The 17,500-nt window shown below is 40.1% G+C and overlaps 1 protein-coding gene across 2 annotated transcripts in view; it reads right to left on the reverse strand.

Annotated features, from left to right (window-relative positions):
* LOC139749401 (uncharacterized) overlaps positions 1–17,500 on the reverse strand; it is a 370,273-nt gene that overhangs the window by 298,354 nt on the left and 54,419 nt on the right. The window contains exon 2 of one of the 2 annotated variants that reach the window (XM_071663212.1): positions 15,357–15,460. The gene's annotated coding sequence lies outside the window, so the exon portion shown is untranslated. Of the gene's footprint in view, positions 1–6,748; positions 6,888–15,356; positions 15,461–17,500 lie in introns of those variants that run through there. The other variant, XM_071663214.1, reaches the window with a different exon arrangement.

The following is a 17,500-nucleotide window of genomic DNA, read 5'->3' on the forward strand; positions in this document are numbered from 1 at the left end:
AACAATTATATAATAATAATAATAATAATATTAATAATAATAATAATAATAATTATAATAATAATAATAATACATAATATTTATATTAACAATAATAATGATAATAATAATGATATTAATAATAATAATAATATTAATAATAATTATAATAATAATAATAATTAATAATAATAATATTAATAATAATAATAATAATAATTATAATTAATAATAATAATAATATTAATAATAATAATAATTATAATTAATAATAATAATAATTAATAATAATAATATTAATAATAATAATATAATAATTATATTAACAATAATAATGATAATAATAATGATATTAATAATAATAATAATATATAATATATATATATATATTATATATATATATAATATATATATATATATCATTATCTATCATCTATATCATTATCTATATCATTATCTATTATCTATATCATTATCTATTATCTATATCATTATCTATATCATTATCTATCATCTATATCATTATCTATTATCTATATCATTATCTATCATCTATATCATTATCTATTATCTATATCATTATCTATTATCTATATCATTATTATTATCTATATCATTATCTATTATCTATTATCTATATCATTATTATTATCTATATCATTATCACCTACATCATTATCTATCATCTATATCACTCTCTATTATCTATATCATTATCTATATCATTATCTATCATCTATATCATTATCTATATCATTATCACCTACATCATTATCTATCATCTATATCATTATCTATTATCTATATCATTATTATTATCTATATCATTATCACCTACATCATTATCTATCGTCTATATCACTCTCTATTATCTATATCATTATTATTATCTATATCATTATCTATTTTCTATATCATTATCTATTATCTATATCATTATCATCTACATCATTATCTATCATCTATATCACTCTCTATTATCTATATCATTATCTATCATCTATATCATTATCTATTATCTATATCATTATCTATTATCTATATCATTATCACCTACATCATTATCTATCATCTATATCACTCTCTATTATCTATATCACTATCTATCATCTATATCATTATCTATATCATTATCTATTATCTATATCATTATCTATATCATTATCACCTACATCATTATCTATCATCTATATCATATCTATTATCTATATCTATATCATTATCTATTATCTATTATCTATATCATTATCATATATTTTTTATTATCATATCCCCTTTATTATTATATACTTTTTTATTATCATATCTTTATTTATTATCATATCTTTATTTATTATTAAAATATTTAATTATTATTATTCTTTAATTATTATCATATTTTATCATTTTTATTTTTTTTTAATAATATCTTTCCAAAAAATTTCTTCTCTTTTTTTTCATTCTTTTTTTCTTTTTTTTTTCTTCTTTTTATCTTCTTTTTATTTTTTCTTTATTTTCTCTTCTTTAATTATTATCAAATCTTTTATTTATTCATTCTTTTTTTTTTTTTTTTTTTTTTTTTTTTTTTTTTTTTTTTCTTTTTTTTATATTATTAAAATCTTTTTTATTATCATATCCCCTTTAATTATTTTCATTTTCTTTATTATTTTCATTTTCCCCCAAACATTATCTATATTTATTAATTTTCAATAATTTATTATTTCATATCTTTCCCCCTTTTTATCATATCTTTATCATTATCATATCTTTAAATTTTTATCATATCTTTTTTATTATCATAATTTTTTAAATTATTATTTTAAAAATAATCTTTTATCATTTATCATTTTTTTATTATTATCAATATCTTTTTATTTAATCTTTTCTTTATTATTATTTTCTTTTCTTTTATTATTTCATATCTTATTATTATCAATTTTTATTTTTTTCTATTTTCATTTTTTTATCATTACTATCCCTTTTTTTAATTTTCATTTTTTAATTATTATTTTCATTTCTATTTTTTAAAATCATTATTATTAAACATATTTTTATTAATTTTCATATCTTTTATTATCCATATTTTTTATTAAATTTTCATATCCCCTTTATTATCAAACTTTTCTAATAAATTTTCTTTTTCTTATCATTATCATATCTTTTTTATATAATTTTTTTATTATTTTCATTTTCTTTATTATTATATTATTTTTATTATCATATCTTTTTTATTACTATATCTTTTTTATTTTCATTTTCTTATTATTTTCATTTTCTTATCATTATCATATCTTTATTATTATAAATACCCCAAAATTATTATCATTTTATCTTTTTCATTTTCATTTTCTTTATTATTCATTTTCTTTAAATTTTTATTAAAAAACTCTTATTATCATATTTTATTATTATCATATTTTTATTATTTATCATTAAACTTTATCATTATTTTATCTTTATTATTATCATAATTTATTATCCTCATATCTTTTTTATTATTTTATCTTAATAACTTATCATAAAACTTTATCATTATCATTAAACTTTCATTATTAAACATTTTCTTTTTATCATCCTTTTTATCTTTATTATTATATATTTTAAAATTATTATCTTATACATTTAAATTTTCATATATTTATTATTAATCATTATTTTTTATTATTAATCTTATCTTTTTTTATTATCATATCAACCCCGCTCGGGGCCCGCCCGATTTCGAAACTGGGGCGCGACAGTCACCCAGAAGTTGTTGGTGTGTGTGTGTGTGTATATATATAATATTTTTTAAATTTTAATATATATATATATTATATTATATATATTATATATATATATTTTATAAATATATATATATTTATATATATAAATATATAATATATATTATATATATATATATATATATAATATATATTTTTAAAAATTATATATATATATATATAGGGGGGGTTTTCGCTCACTTAAGCCCACGTCCAAAAACCCAATTTAAGCTGCCGGTCCTAAAATGAGCGACGCGTAACTCGACTCTCCTACTGATCGTAGCGCACCTTAGCCCCAGGTGATGCTGTGGTGGGTGAGTGAGTGAGTGAGGGCTGCTGAAAGACACTCTTTTGAGAGCTGGGTTCGAATCCCCCCCACACACGCGCCAGTCCGTGGCGCGCCGCGTGAGTTCCAGAGGAGGGGGGAGAGGGAAGGGGGCGCGGAGAGGGAAGGGGAGAGGGCGCGGCGCGGAAAGGGGGGAAGGGAAAGGGGTGAGGGAAAGGGGTTCCACATTAAGTACTGGAATTACCCATTCCTCATCTGTCACGCACACGATCGACCCTCTCATGAGTGGCGAACATGAGACTACTCATGACTTACTCACACGACGACCCTGGCGTACACACACACACACACACACACACACACACACACACACACACACACACACACACACACACACACACACACTCCTTCTCTCTCTCTCTCTCTCTCTCTCTCTCTCTCTCTCTCTCTCTCTCTAACTCTCTCAAAACACCACCACCACTCACAAACTCACTCAAATGAATCACTCACACACGTAAAACCAGTGACCTTCTCGCGGCGTTACGTGTGTGTGTGTGTGTGTGTGTGTGTGTGTGTGTTCATGATACGCGTCTCCAGACAGGGCATTTAATTATGCAACACCCCCAGACCTTTCTAGGTAATTTAACAATGCGATGACATCAAAGTGTATTTCTTCAGCCAACAGACATATCTGTGTTCAACCACGACATTTATATGTAAAGTGTGGGGTTACAGGTGTACATGTATACTGTAGCAAGTGTGGGGTTACAGGTGTACATGTATACTGTAGCTAGTGTGGGGTACAGGTGTACATGTATACTGTAGCAAGTGTGGGGTACAGGTGTACATGTATACTGTACCTAGTGTGGGGTACAGGTGTACTTGTATACTGTAGCAAGTGTGGGGGTACGGGTGTACATGTATACTGTACCTAGTGTGGGGTACAGGTGTACATGTATACTGTAGCTAGTGTGGGGTACAGGTGTACTTGTATACTGTAGCAAGTGTGGGGGTACGGGTGTACATGTATACTGTAGCTAGTGTGGGGTACAGGTGTACATGTATACTGTAGCTAGTGTGGGGTACAGGTGTACATGTATACTGTAGCTAGTGTGGGGTACAGGTGTACATGTATACTGTATCATGTGTGGGGGTACAGGTGTACATGTATACTGTACCAAGTGTGGGTGTACAGGTGTACATGTATACTGTATCATGTATCATTCAACAACGACCCATCGTACGACCCTTGTGTCTAGGAGGGTCGTCGGAGACTAAGGGGTCGTACCCCTACACTCAGTTCAAGATGATATACGCAACATATAAACTGTAACAACGATGCGTATACAACTACAAGCAGGCGTAGATGGCCATTCCCCCTTGCGTAGCTGGGCAGCAAAGGGAAGTGGCACTCAGCCACTCACCAGCAGGAGGTGGTGAGCTGAGCAGGAGGAGCAGGAGACCGGACCTCAAAACAGGGGACCTCAAAGACCCAAGGGCAACCAGGCGAAGGGACCCTGATGGTGAGGGACAGGGTCAAGGAAGTGGACGAGCCAAATGACACAGGAAGGAAGGAAGGAAGGAAGGAAGGAGGAGGAGGTGGGTCGAGTGTGAGCGAGCAGTGAGGCGACGCCGGCCATGTCCTGGAGCAGGTTTAAGTGTGAGGTGGTGAGGAGGAGGTGATCCAGGTGAGCAACAAGTGACGCCACGGAGGGATGAAGGGGGAAAAACACCTCCTCCTTCTTCCTTTCTTCTCCTCCTCCTCGAACGACTCCAGCTGAACCCATCGTGGAAATGGAACACGATAAGTTGCCAAGTGCACTTTCGTGTCATGATCACATCGTCAAGGGGAGATACAAGAATGAGATCGAAGACGCAGAACAGTCAGTTGATAGATACATTCTTGTATCTCCCCTGATGATGTGATTATGAAACGAAAGTGCACCTGGGAACTTATCGTGTTCCAATTTCTTCATAGTTACCAGCATATATATATATATATATATATATATATATATATATATATATATATATATATAGCGTTAATGAGATGGCCCTGAGCAAGGCACTATGGGTCTAACATACAGACACGACCAGTATGGGAAGGCAAAGACAGTGCATCGCCACCGACGCTGTGAGTGAAAGATCCCATTCCCCAAGTCACAGGTCTACGCATTACGTGTGACCGCTGTACACCACCAGACGTGGTCACTGACGTACTACCGACGCATCTTTCGTGATTGCATCGCCGGAAGTGGAGAGCGTGTCGCTATGGCTCTCTCGATTTCGAAATGATTTGAATAAATGCAATTTGGTGTTGGATAATGAATCCTCGACCCCTTTGAGCACGACGGTACGACCCCTTGAGCACGACGGTATACGACCTCCAGAGCACGACGGTACGACCCCTAGAGCACGACGGTATACGACCCTTGAGTGCGGCGGTGCGACCCCTTGAGCACGACGGTATACGACCCCTTTGAGCACGACGGTATAGACCCCTTGAGCACGACGGTATACGACCCCTTTGAGCACGACGGTATACGACCCCTTGAGCACGACGGTATACGACCCCTTGAGCACGACGGTATACGACCCCTTTGAGCACGACGGTATACGACCCTTGAGCACGACGGTATACGACCCCTTTGAGCACGACGGTATACGACCCCTTTGAGCACGACGGTATACGACCCCTTTGAGCACGACGGTATACGACCCCTTGAGCACGACGGTACGACGGCCCTTTGAGCACGACGGCATACGACCCTTTTGAGCACGACGGTATACGACCCCTTTGAGCACGACGGTACGACGACCCCTTGAGCACGACGGTATACGAACCCTTTGAGCACGATGGTATACGACCCCTTGAGCACGACGGCAATACGACCCCTTTGAGCACGACGGTATATGACCCCTTGAGCACGACGGTATACGACTCCTTTGAGCACGACGGTATACGACCCCTTTGAGCACGACGGTATACGACCCCTTTGAGCACGACGTTATACGACCCCTTTGAGCACGACGGTATACGACCCCTTTGAGCACGACGGTATACGACCCCTTGAGCACGACGGTATACGACCCCTTGAGCACGACGGTATACGACCCCTTGAGCACGACGGTATACGACCCCTTGAGCACGACGGTACGACCCCTTGAGCACGACGGTGCGACCCATTGAACATTACGGATGTGAAACCTTGAGCACGACGGTACGACCCTTTGAGCACGACGGTATACGACCCCTTTGAGCACGACGGTATACGACCCCTTTGAGCACGACGGTATACGACCCCTTTGAGCACGACGGTATACGACCCCTTTGAGCACGACGGTATACGACCCCTTTGACCACGACGGTATACGACCCCTTTGAGCACGACGGTATACGACACCTTTGAGCACGACGGTACACGACAACCCAACACCTTATTCACAAGTACGTAAACCTTGAGAGAGACACGCGCACTTCGACACAACAGTACGAAAAACCTTTTTGGGTCCGACGCGCCCGAAGCCTTTGACTAGCCACTCTTATGAGGCCAGGGTCAAAGGTCAAGGCGGGGGCATTATCGTCTCCCCCCCCCCCCCCCCCGGCCCGTCGTGCCCAACACCCACACACATATATATCTCTGCCAATCCTCACCCTGAGCCTGGGGAGCCCAAAACGAGGCGCAAGCATGAGTACACCACATCCGAAAGCACAATGTGAAATATCACCTCGCCACCAACTCACCCGTCCGGGGAAGCGTCTCGCTCGCGTCTCTTCTCCGTCGGGAGACGCGGAGGAGAAGAGGAGAGGAAGAGAGGTGTCGTCGTGTTCCTCTCCGTCTCCTAGTCCAGCTACACTTTTACTACACGCCTCTCAACACACTCCTGGTCGTCTTCATCATCCACTTCAACGTCATCGTAAAATCTTGCGCGAGTCGCTAGACGACCGCTCGCGACCCAACACGTCCTGCGTCTCTCTCCTACGAACGACGGACGAGGAGGGGACGTTCACGCACGCACGCGTGCGTGCGTGAGTGGTGTTACGTGGCTCGGCTATGGCCACACAAACGTCCCGGTCTCCTCCAGGCACGGTCGAGATCAGCTATGTTGAGGCAAGGGCTAGGCTATGTTGAGCCACACGGGGCTAGGCCAGCCTATGTTGAGCCACACGGGGCTAGGTTAGGCTATGTTGAGCCACACGGGGTTAGGTTAGGCTATGTTGAGCCATAGGCTAGGCTATGTTGAGCCACACGTGGCTTGGTCAGGCTATGTTGAGCCACACGGGGCTAGGCCAGGCTATGTTGAGCCACAGGCTAAGCCAGGCTAGGCTATGTTGAGCCACACGGGGCTAGGCCAGGCTATGTTAAGCCACAGGCTAAGCCAGGCTAGGCTATGTTAAGCCACGGGGCTAGGCCAGGCTATGTTGAGCCACACGGGGCTAGGCCAGGCTATGTTGAGCCACACGGGGCTAGGCTAGGCTATGTTGAGCCACACGGGGCTAGGCCAGGCTATGTTGAGCCACACGGGGCTTGGCCAGGCTATGTTGAGCCACACGTGGCTAGGTTAGGCTATGTTGAGCCACACGGGGCTAGGCCAGGCAATGTTGAGCCACAGGCTAGGCCGGGCTAGGCTATGTTAAGCCACGGGGCTAGGCTATGTTCAGCCACACGGGGCTAGGCTAGGCTAGGCTAGGCTGAGCCACGAGCTAGCCTAGGCTATATTGACGCACTCCACCGTTTTAACCGCTTCGCTCACAAACTTTCCTTAAAAAAATAGAGAAAAAAAATATATATAAATATATCGTCTCACGTTTCGTTCACCCACGCCTCACCAGGTCAATATACCACGACCCCTACACAACCACACGTGCGCACGCGCGTGCACCGATCACCAAGCGTGGGGGGGGGGGGGGGGGTGTAGACGGTCCACTGGCGTGTTCGTTACGGGCGACGGAGACGCGGTGTAGATGACGGTCAGCGGTACAATGCGACGACCTAGAGAGAGAGAGAGGGCGCGCGCTCGCTCGCTCACCTGAGCCCCCAAAACCTGCGTACTGGACTGCGTACGCAACGCCTGCGTAATCTGACACCCTCTCTCTCTCTCTCTCTCTCTCTCTCTCTCTCTCTCTCTCTCTCTCTCTCTCTCTCTCTCTCTCTCTCTCCAAATACTACTACTTATATACTACTACTACGACTACTTATATACTACTACTACTACTACAGCTACTACTACTTACATACTACTACTACTACTATAGCTACTACTACTTACATACTACTACTACTACTACTACAGCTACTACTACTTACATACTACTACTACTACTACTACAGCTACTACTACTTACATACTACTACTACTACTACTACTACTACAGCTACTACTACTTACTAACTACTACTACTACTACTACAGCTGCTACTACTACTTATAATAATGTTGTGTTAAAGAATATATAAGACAAATGTTCAGTACATTAACATTAATATTGTCTCGTCCTATATCTGTTCATCGATCACTTAACACGCCTCCGTCTGGCTAGTTACTTATTTAAGTAAAATGCCAGCCTACTTCTCCGTTCCGGTCTGGGTCTATGTATGTCTGTATACTTTACTCCAACTTATACTTACATACATTGGTTTATCTATCCACATTTACGATCTACGTATCTTTATGCTCTCTCTCTCTCTCTCTCACTCTCTCTCTCTCTCTCTCTCTCTCTCTCTCTCTCTCTCTCTCTCTATATATATATATATATATATATATATATATATATATATATATATATATATATATATATCTCACGGCAAGGAGTGAACCAGAACAATGTGGTATACCGGGGTCGACGTGCTGTCAATGGATTGAATTAGGGCATGTGAAGCGTTCTGGGGTAAACCATGGAAAGGTCTGTGTAGGGGGGACCTGGATGTGGTGGATAGGGAGGGAGCTGTGGTTTCGGTGCATTACACATGACAGCCAGAGACTGAGTGTGAACGAATGTTCGTTAGTTCCAGGCGCTACGTCGCAAACACGGGAATCGGCGATCAAGTAGAGAGAAAAAAGATATATATATATATATATATATATATATATATATATATATATATATATATATATATATATATATATAAACTTTTATAAATAATATAACCCTAGGACCTCTTTTAAGGGGCACCTGCAGCTTTCAGGATGCGCTACGATCCGTAGCATGGGAATGCTTATCTCCTGTGGAATGAGAAGTTCCTCAATGAATTCATTCCCCTATACGTCTTCTGACGATGATACAACCCCGCCGGCGGTGCCTTTCCACCCGCAGCGTCACCACAACCTACCCCTATCAGGAGCTTTCTTTCCTGCAGGTCCCACAGTGCATAGGAAGCCGGGCCAGGGATCTCACACGGTGTGGTGTGGTGGTGGCGTGGTGGTGCGCATTCGTGGAATGAGCACAGTGTGGGTACGGGACACATTAGCGTCTTCAACGTGCTGGCTGCACCATGCGTCAGTCTTGCGATAGGTTGACACTATGTGTTTGGAATCAAGGAGCGATTAGATGGTGTCCAAAAGGTGCATACAGTTGCTCCGTTTATACACAAAGGATTGGTTCGTCCTTGTATGGAGTACTAGCTCTGCTTCCTTACTTGACAGAGTGGAGTCGTAAGCTCTTCCGACTTATGCATTGTCCCAGGCTAACTTGCAAACTTGACCTCCTTGCCCTGCGCCACAATGTTGGTTCACTTTCCCTTTTCTATAGGTTTTAATTTGGTTTCTGCTCCCGAGAGCTGGCTGCTTGTGTGCCCCCCACCACCACTAGCTAGACCACGCAAAACTAGGTAAGCTGCTGCCTCACATGATCACTGTGTGGCCGTTGGTAACTCAAGGGTGGGCCGTTTTGATAACTGTTTCTTTCCCTACACCTCGAAGCTTTGGAACTCTCTACCCTCTCATATCTTTTCCAATAACAATGACCTGGTAGCACATTTGAAAAGACAAGTTTTTCACTGCTTCGATAATTCGTAAACAATTTCACTTTCATAATCCTGTCTATAATTCCAATCAGGCTCGGCCTTGATGTGGACTTCTATCCGTGACTGGAGCCTCCGCGTTAGCGAGGTAGCGCAAGGAAACAGACGAAAGAATGGCCCAACCCAACCACATACACATGTATATACATAAACGCCTACACACGCACATATACACACCTATACACTTCAACGTATACATACATATACATAAACAGACATATACATATATACACATGTATATATTCATACTTGCTGCCTTCATCCATTTCCGTCGCCGCTCCGCCACACATGAAATGCCAACCCCCCTTCCCCCCCCCCCCCCGCATGTGCGTAAGGTAGCGCTAGGAGAAGACAACAAAGGCCACATTCGTTCACACTCAGTCTCTAGCTGTCATGTAATAATGCCTCCAACGTATGAACAGAAAAAAAGAAGTACATGTCTAGGGAGTGTAGTTTTCGATGGTCGTATGTCTGGTTGGGGTAGCGTTGAAAATCTGGGTCAGGAGGGAGGATGCTTCATGCTGCTATGCTCACTTTAGTATATATGTATATATATATATATATATATATATATATATATATATATATATATATATATATATATATATATATAGGTTATTAGGTACAGTAGGGGTGAGGGTCAAGTCAATTGGGAGGTGAGTTTGAATGGAGAAAAACTGGAGGAAGTGAAGTGTTTTAGATATCTGGGAGTGGATCTGTCAGCGGATGGAACCACGGAAGCGGAAGTGGATCATAGGGTGGGGGAGGGGGCGAAAATTTTGGGAGCCTTGAAAAATGTGTGGAAGTCGAGAACATTATCTCGGAAAGCAAAAATGGGTATGTTTGAGGGAATAGTGGTTCCAACAATGTTGTATGGTTGCGAGGCGTGGGCTATGGATAGAGATGTGCGCAGGAGGATGGATGTGCTGGAAATGAGATGTTTGAGGACAATGTGTGGTGTGAGGTGGTTTGATCGAGTAAGTAACGTAAGGGTAAGAGAGATGTGTGGAAATAAAAAGAGCGTGGTTGAGAGAGCAGAAGAGGGTGTTTTGAAATGGTTTGGGCACATGGAGAGAATGAGTGAGGAGAGATTGACCAAGAGGATATATGTGTCGGAGGTGGAGGGAACGAGGAGAAGAGGGAGACCAAATTGGAGGTGGAAAGATGGAGTGAAAAAGATTTTGTGTGATCGGGGCCTGAACATGCAGGAGGGTGAAAGGAGGGCAAGAAATAGAGTGAATTGGAGTCATGTGGTATACAGGGGTTGACGTGCTGTCAGTGGATTGAAGCAAGGCATGTGAAGCGTCTGGGGTAAACCATGGAAAGCTGTGTAGGTATGTATATTTGCGTGTGTGGACGTGTGTATGTACATGTGTATGGGGGGGGGGTTGGGCCATTTCTTTCGTCTGTTTCCTTGCGCTACCTCGCAAACGCGGGAGACAGCGACAAAGTATAAAAAAAAAAAAAAAAAAAAAAAAAATATATATATATATATTCCTATGAGTCCACGGGGAAAATGAAACACGAAAAGTTCCCAAGTGCACTTTCGTGTAATAATCACATCATCCTTTCCAATATATATATTGCCACTGTTATTTTTTTTTTCTCGCAAGGATAGATCTATGAGTATAGATTTTCCAAAGTGTATGAGGGTGGGGGTTACTTTCATATTCTTACATGGGAGCTGTTCTTTACCTACGGAATGGTCCTGGTAAGGGAAGAGGAGTCTAATATTATTGTAAAAAAACTGAGGTGATATTGCACTGGCACTACTTTCCTTTGATTGTGGTGGTGGTGAAGGTTTGTGGCAGCTACTGACTGTTCTAACTGTCCTGTTTTGTGTGGTCTGTGGAGCTGTTGTGTTTGACCCTCATAAGGTGTCTTGCGTGGTCTGTGGAGCTGTTGTGTTTGACCCTCATAAGGTGTCTTGCGTGGTCTGTGGAGCTGTTGTGTTTGACCCTCATAAGGTGTTTGTGTGGTCTGTGGAGCTGTTGTGTTTGACCCTCATAAGGTGTTTGTGTGGTCCGTGGAGCTGTTGTGTTTGACCCTCATAAGGTGTTTGTGTGGTCTGTGGAGCTGTTGTGTTTGACCCTCATAAGGTGTTTGTGTGGTCTGTGGAGCTGTTGTGTTTGACCCTCATATCGTGGGTGATCGAGCAGGTGAGGCGTATATTAAGGTGGAGCGGACGACTCGTTCGTAGAAGATAATAAGGGAATCTTTCTCAGTCCAGTTTAACAATAGTGTTACCGGACTCCACCTTCGGTGACGCTGTTTCGTCGTCACTGAATGGAAAGGACTGGAGTCTTTATGAGGACTTTCCCGACCCAAGAGAGTATCATTTCCCTCCTCCAGCGAGGAGCGCAACCTTAAAACTGCAGGAGCCCTATAACATGGGTCCTGGAGAAGCAATAATAATAATGACAGTATATATATATATATATATATATATATATATATATATATATATATATATATATATATATATATATATATATATATATATTCCTATGAGTCCACGGGGAAAACGAAACACGATAAGTTCCCAAGTGCACTTTCGTGTAATAATCACATCATCAGGGGAGATACAAGAAAGAAATACAACAGTCATTTGATACATAACAAAGAGATGTACCTAGGACGCCATTTGGTAAACAAGTGATTGTCCAAGACAGACAACGAGCGTATCATAAACTTATTATGTGGTCAAGAAGGGGAATTTACAAATTCTATCAACAATAAAGCTATCCAATTTGTATAGACCTTCACGAATATCAAGGTTTCAATTCTTTATGTGATTAATAATAAGAGATTCAATGATATTTCTCGCGGTAATAGAGTTAGAGTTAATAACTGAGATGGCATTATTCCAGTCACTACAATCATCATAGTTTTTAACGTGATTAAACAAGGCATTTGATTCTTGTCCCGTTCTTATACTATATTTATGTTGCTTAAGTCTAACAGAAAGATCCTTACCAGTCTGACCAACACAAAACCTATCACAATTTCTACATGGCACTTCACAGATGCATCCAGGAGAATTTTCCAGTGAATTCCTGATTAAGATATTTTTGATAGTATTATTGTTGCTAAAGGCAACATTTACATTAAAGGATTTGAGCAACATGGGAAGTAAAATGAAATTATTATCAAAAGGGAGAACTAAAAGTATCTTGATGTCAATGGAGGTTTGGGCTCAACTCTATGAAATGATTTCTTTGTTAACTTAAGGGATTTATCAATGAAAGATCTACGATAACAATAATAATAATAATAATTCTATAATAATAATATAATAATAGATTTTATGATACAATAATAAATTCTATAATACAATAATAAATCTTGTAATACATTAATAAATTTTATATTATAATAATAAATTTTACTTTACTTCCCCTTGATCTCTCTATTACTGTCACAAAGATCCTAGTTAGCATATAATCACAAGCATTGATTAACGCTATTTGCCTCTAACAATTACATGGCCACTTACCTTCTGGCTATAACAATTACATGGCCACTTACCTTCTGGCTATAACAATTACATGGCCACTTACCTTCTGGCTATAACAATTACATGGCCACTTACCTTCTGGCTATAACAATTACATGGCCACTTACCTTCTGGCTATAACAATTACATGGCCACTTACCTTCTGGCTATAACAATTACATGGCCACTTACCTTCTGGCTATACCAATCACATGGCCATTTACCTTCTGGCTATAACAATCACATGGCCATTTACCTTCTGGCTATAACAATCACATGGCCACTTACCTTCTGGCTATAACAATCACATGGCCACTTACCTTCTGACTATAACAATCACATGGCCACTTACCTTCTGGCTATATCAATCACATGGCCATTTACCTTCTGGCTATAACAATTACATGGCCACTTACCTTCTGGCTATAACAATCACATGACCACTTACCTTCTGGCTATATCAATCACATGGCCACTTACCTTCTGGCTATAACAATCACATGGCCACTTACCTTCTGGCTATAACAATTACATGGCCATTTACCTTCTGGCTATAATAATCACATGGCCACTTACCTTCTGGCTATAACAATCACATGGCCACTTACCTTCTGGCTATACCAATCACATGGCCACTTACCTTCTGTCTATACCAATCACATGGCCACTTACCTTCTGGCTATAACAATTACATGGCCACTTACCTTCTGGCTATAATAATCACATGGCCACTTACCTTCTGGCTATACCAATCACATGGCCACTTACCTTCTGGCTATAACAATCACATGGCCACTTACCTTCTGGCTATAACAATCACATGGCCATTTACCTTCTGGCTATAACAATCACATGGCCACTTACCTTCTGGCTATAACAATTACATGGCCACTTACCTTCTGGCTATGGCCATTTACCTTCTGACTATGATAATCACATGGCCATTTACCTTCTGACTATGATAATCACATGGCCATTTACCTTCTGACTATGATAATCACATGGCCATTTACCTTCTGACTATGATAATCACATGGCCACTTACCTTCTGACTATAACAATCACATGGCCACTTACCTTCTGGCTATAACAATCACATGGCCACTTACCTTCTGACTATAACAATCACATGGCCACTTACCTTCTGGCTATACCAATCACATGGCCATTTACCTTCTGGCTATAACAATCACATGGCCATTTACCTTCTGGCTATACCAATCACATGGCCATTTACCTTCTGACTATAACAATCACATGGCCACTTACCTTCTGGCTATGGCCATTTACCTTCTGACTATAATAATTACATGGCCACTTACCTTCTGGCTATAACAATCACATGGCCACTTACCTTTATACCAATCACATGGCCACTTACCTTCTGGCTATAAAAATCACATGGCCACTTACCTTCTGGCTATAAAAATCACATGGCCATTTACCTTCTGGCTATACCAATCACATGGCCACTTACCTTCTGGCTATACCAATCACATGGCCACTTACCTTCTGGCTATACCAATCACATGGCCACTTACCTTCTGGCTATAACAATCACATGGCCACTTACCTTCTACTTAAATCAATCACATGGCCACTTCACTTCTAACTATAACAATAAAAGTTACATTTATAGCCAAAATCCCTCACTGTAGGCCCTCTTAACTGTGACCCCCACCCCCCTCCCCCCACCCCCCAAGCTCCACACACACACACACACACACACACACACACACACACACACACACACACACACACACACACACACACACACAAGCCCCTCAGATTTCCACCCACAGCCACGTACTTCAAGGGACGCGGTGGTAGCCTACCTGACGGAGGTGGTGGTGGTACAGGGGCATGGCACAGAGGGCGTGGTGTGGGGGCACCACACGTGCCATCTGGTGGGACTTCCTCATCCTAGTCCAGCGCATTCCTGTAATGATATGAATAAATTACGAGACTTGCACAAGGGATAACAACAATAACAACAACAACAACAACAACAACAACAACAACAACAACAACAACAATAATAATAATAATAATAATAATAATAATAATTTCATGTGTGGCGGAGTGGCGACGGGAATGGATGAAGGCAGCAAGTATGAATATGTACATGTGTACATATGTATATGTCTGTGTATGTATATGTAAGTATACTTTGAGATGTATAGGTATGTATATGTGCGTGTGTGGACGTGTATGTATATACATGTGTATGTGGGTGGGTTGGGCCATTCTTTCGTCTGTTTCCTTGCGCTACCTCGCTAACGCGAGAGACAGCGACAAAGTATAATAAAATATATATATATATATATATATATATATATATATATATATATATATATATATATATATATATATATATATATATATATATATAAGTTCCTGCACTTAATATTCATCTCAGAAAGAGCTATACACTATGTGTGTAACAAAGCAAGAGGTGTGTGTGGTTTGCTGTTAGCATGATAGATGGCGTTACAGCGAAGTTACAGTTAAATTAAATCTAAGGCCATTTCCTAGAAAGTAACGAGTGAATTAACACAAAGTGTTAGCTTCATGGAAATGCTTTTGTTTTTCATACGTTAATTCAGCAACAGACAGCATTATCTGGAAACAGGAGAGACAGCATGAATTCGTATTTCAATTATCAAAGAAAAGTACATACGAAATATAGGAACATAATTGAGTTACTGGAAATGAATATATGAATAACTTTCTTTCGTGTTGAGAAATGTTTTTCGTCCAATTGTGTTAAGAATTTACGATTATAATCAAAATTATATTCCACTGGTGTTTCTTACATACGTAACACTGGTGTCAAGGCGCTTTATATATATATATATATATATATATATATATATATATATATATATATATATATATATATATATATATATTATTTATTCATATATATATTGGAAAGGATCACAATTTTGCGCGTGATCAAGATATTCTTATGAGTTTCCCCTGATGATGTGATTATTACACGAAAGTGCACTTGGGAACTTATCGTGTTTCATTTTCCCCGTGGACTCATAGGAATGCATATATATATATATATATATATATATATATATATATATATATATATATATATATATATATATATATATATATATATATATAAAGTACCTCCTACTTCAATTTAGTGTGCTTCGTCACATCTAACAGTTGACTTGAACATGGTGATTAACATTCCTTACATGACCAGTCCAATCGTAACTCTGCCTTCACAGTCGAGTGGTAATATTACTTCTTTCTTTTCCATTCTTCTCTTCCTCCCTCCCTCCTCTCTCAATTCTACTCTTCCATTAACGTGTGGAGCAACACATTTGAGCACGCGATATCCACCATTGCTCCACACTACATCACGCCTCCTCACCACCAACACCATTGCTCCACACTACATCACGCCTCCTCACCACCACCACCACCAACACCATTGCTCCACACTACATCACGCCTCCTCCTCACCACCAACACCAACACCATTGCTCCACACTACATCACGCCTCCTCACCACCACCACCAACACCATTGCTCCACACTACATCACGCCTCCTCACCACCAACACCATTGCTCCACACTACATCACGCCTCCTCACCACCACCACCAACACCATTGCTCCACACTACATCACGCCTCCTCCTCACCACCACACCAACACCATTGCTCCACTACATCACGCCTCCTCACCACCAACACCACCATTGCTCCACACTACATCACGCCTCCTCACCACCACCACCAACACCATTGCTCCACACTACATCACGCCTCCTCACCACCACCACCAACACCATTGCTCCACACTACATCACGCCTCCTCACCACACCACCACCAACACCATTGCTCCACACTACATCACGCCTCCTCACCACCACCACCAACACCATTGCTCCACACTACATCACGCCTCCTCACCACCACCACCACCAACACCATTGCTCCACACTACATC

The sequence above is a fragment of the Panulirus ornatus genome, chromosome 7 (genome assembly GCF_036320965.1).
Source record: "Panulirus ornatus isolate Po-2019 chromosome 7, ASM3632096v1, whole genome shotgun sequence".
Classification (NCBI taxonomy): domain Eukaryota; kingdom Metazoa; phylum Arthropoda; class Malacostraca; order Decapoda; family Palinuridae; genus Panulirus; species Panulirus ornatus.